The following is a 3917-nucleotide window of genomic DNA, read 5'->3' on the forward strand; positions in this document are numbered from 1 at the left end:
GAATTTTAATTTGTAACTAAGTGAGTAAGTTTTTAAAACTGTCCTTTAATCATTTTAAATTAAGAACTTTTGAACTAAAGCTAGCTAAGTCTGCCATATCCAGTTTATTTTGCATAAAACATTTATTTACAGAAGAAAAGCTGGATAAGATCACATTTCATAGGTTAAACGTACTGACACACTCTCATTTTTGTAAATTTTAACATCCAGTATCTATGGATGATATTCATATGTAGTTAACACATAAATATAATAGTTTTCTTATAGCTACATTTTTCATTGCTTTTAATTGGTTACAAAGCATTTATGATTCCATAATAAAAATGGAAATGTGAATAAAAATAGTTTGCTACATTGAAGATTTAAAACAATATTTGGTATTAAAGAATCCGTTGTGAATGTGATAGAAAATTAGTAGTGTGGAGCAGTGTATATATTTGAGGTGGTGATTTGTGAAGTAGCCCAGTATTGCCTTAAATAAAAACACATTTCATTTCTTGTTTTATACATGTGATCTTATAAAGGTTATTTTTGTTTCTGTAACTTAGATTGGTGTATAGTTTAATTTTTGTTAAAAAAACAAAACAAAACAAAAAAACTTCAGAAACCGTTTTTGTAAATAGTGGGTTTATAAAACAGATGGGTTTATTTTGATAATACCAGTTTGGTATCTATCTATAAAATACACGAGTCCTTATGCCATACCATTAAAAACTAAATAAACAAGGCACTTTCTGAAAGGGAAGTGAGACGGTGATCTTACAGCTAAACTCGGTGGTTGTGCTCTGTTGGTGGCATAGGCTCCCTTTGCGCTCCTCTGCCTCTCGCTGACTGTATGTGGCACCAGTCACAACCTCTCTTTTCCACACTGGAACGAGCCTCAGAAGCGGTGCTGCTTGTAGTGCCCGGGATTGGAGCAATTCCTCTGTATGCTGCTAACTGAAATGACAGGTATCCCGTTTGTGGAGTAACCAAAAGTGTGAGTGCATTGGTGGGAGCTGTCCGTACCCAGGAATCTTCAGTGTTGGTTTTCATGCGTGCTTATGGCTGACTCAGCCAGCTGGATTGTGTGGTACCAAAAACTTCTCTTGGATTATTGTTACTGGATGTGACCTACCTTCAGTAATATAAAACAGTCTTTATCTTGGGTGAGATTGGCTTGATTTTTTTTTTTTTTTCCTATAAACTTGTCTTGCTGTGTAAAGCTTTTGCATTAAATGCTAGATTTGACTGGTCTTAAGCTATTCACCTGGAATCTCTGACAGTTTTCCTGAATATTAGTGCAGAGGGCACCTTCCTACAACCAAATGAAGTGACTTGTTGCGAGAGTGAGGATTATGTGTGAACAGCAACAGCATTTGGCCTCGGGCACAGCCCTTGGTTTGCTACATGGTGCTAAATTGCTTACCTTCGCAGAAAGCCCGTGCTTCCATTTGAGCAGAGCCCATCAGCACCTCTCACTTTCCATCCCTCCCAAGTGACCAAACTCTTACTATGCCACGTTAGTAAATCAGAGGTGCAGTCTGAGAATGATAAAACCAAAACAAACCCTTGCATTGTGACTCTAAGAGCGATCATTGTAATCATTACAAGTACACAGTGCCATTTTCTACCTGCCAGAGGCTGCTGGTCCCCCTGGATGGAGCTGCTGTTGGATACCAGCCACGGTGATTGTACAGGGAACTTCTGCAGGGGAGAAGAGGGCAGAGATCCTCTGGAGAGGATCCTCAAAGCTCACCTGAAGTCTCTTGTTTTCAGCTGTACCTAACCACTTCAGTCACTGTCAACAGACCTCGCAACTGTTAGTCTTTAGAAGAATGTTTGTGTTGTGTAAGTTGAATAGTTTCAACATTCCCAATGATTGACACTGTATCATTTGCAGTTCTTGGACTGAGAATAGCATACAACTATTGAGCTACACAGTGTTATACTAGAATGCTATTTAAAAAAAGAGAAAAGGATAAAAAAATTCAATGCCATAAATATCCAGGAAGCAATTTCTGATTTGGATCTGAATTTCTGAGAATAAAATATTTAATATTGTCTCATCCCAATCAATCCAATTAAAGCAGATGCTATACCCATATACTTAGTATATTCCATGGCACACTCCCTTTTAGGTGGTTACTGACAGCCGGTTCAACAGATAAGCTAGTATGGGGTTTGTTGTTTCCTTTTTAAAAAACAAACAGGAGTATTTTGAACGTAAAATGGGGTACCAAAGGCAGGATCTGCTTTAAAACGTCAGAGGCTGCAGAGAGCACTCTGGTTTGTAAAGCCACCTACGGAAACTCCCAAGGAAATAAATTTGGCGTTTGCATTTGGATGTTTTACCTTGGGTGATACAGGAAACCTCCCACCCTAGCAGGTGTAGCACACCTGCATGGGCAGCTTCTCCGGGGCCTGAAGCCACACCCCTGCCTTGGGGCTGCTGGGTGGGATGGGGCTCCGGGGTGGCCGAGCCAGATGTACCAGCAGCACTTCAGCTGCTTTAGGGTGCCCCAAAGGTGCTGTCAGTCCCACTGCCCAGTCCTTCTCTGCCTTCTGCCTTTTCTTTCTCCTTCCTCTGTCTCTGCCTTCTAGAATTGTCACCCATTCACTGTGGAGCATTCAAGCAAAGATGCTTTCTTTGATGCCCCTTGTTGCCATCAGGAATGTGCTGACTAAACCAGCAGGTGTTGCTGATGGGGAAGCAACCAAATTGAGGGGTCTGTCTGAATGCAGAACATGGACTGTTTTGTGATCAAAAGACACCTTTAAACTGACAGTCAGTCTCTGGTGCTCAACTATGTTTATAAAGAAATGTGCTATTACCTGAGCCCTAATTCAGTGTAAGTAAGAGTAGTGGTTTTGTCCCCACATGTTTCAGGGTGGTCCTTCTCAGCAGGATGGGGGGACTGTGGGTTCTAGAGCACTATGCTGGGACATTTGGTCTAGGATGCTGGATAGTAAGTGAGCAATGCTTGTACAAACAACAGTGGAATCAGTTTTTGGGTCAGGTGAGGGGCAAGTAGTTGGCTAATTGTTGCAATTAGTTTCTGTGCCAAAGAATTGGTTGGGGCCTCACCTGTGTGTAGGGGAGAGAGGGACAGGGGCAGGCTACGCTGGGGTTTAGGTTCCCACGTTGTTGAAGCTCCTGCTCGTGCACTGCTCAGCCCTGTCTGGAGACTTGGTATGGAGGTGATACAAGGGATAGGAAAAGGGATAGGAAATGGGGCCACTGGTACTGGAGAAGGGAGTAGAGGAAAAACTATCAGCAAATAGGGAAATATTTTGTGTGTGTCTTTTTTTCAAACCTCTTCTGTCCCAAGGCAAGAAGCTTACTTGGATTTTAAGGAAAATGAGAGTCTATGTAAGACATGGATCTTTTGATGTTTGCAGGGATGTTTTGAAATACTAATGACGTAAATATTTTTGTATGAATGTGCATGCAGTGATTATGTTATTTCTCCATTACAGTATGGGCTCAGATCAGCTTCCTATCAATTGCTTATATCCTTGCGGAACATAGCACTTGAGTTCAGTTTTTTAAAATGTTAGTCTGAGTGATTCAGAAGTTTAGGGACCAAACCTGTAAACTCATTTGAACCAAAAATGTAACAGCAAATGCCTTCAGGCGTGCATGGATGAGCAAAACTTAAACTGGAGAACAAAGGCATATAAAAGTGGGGAAAGGGAAAAGAGCCAGTAAAACCAAATGGTTGCCAAGAGCAAGGGTTCAGAAAGCAGATGGATTGGTGTCTGTTCTCTCAGGTTAAATGATGCTCGTTTTCTTTTCATTAGTAGCCATGTAAAGCACTCAAATTTTGCAGCACATGATGTGAAGGCTACTTGGCAATTTGCTGTGAGTGAGTCGGGTTGTGTGGAGTTGGTCCATAATAATTTTTCTAAATATTTCTCATGTAAGGTACTGGCTT

The sequence above is a fragment of the Pyrgilauda ruficollis genome, unplaced genomic scaffold (assembly GCF_017590135.1).
Source record: "Pyrgilauda ruficollis isolate IOZ18807 unplaced genomic scaffold, ASM1759013v1 scaffold51, whole genome shotgun sequence".
NCBI lineage: Eukaryota > Metazoa > Chordata > Aves > Passeriformes > Passeridae > Pyrgilauda > Pyrgilauda ruficollis.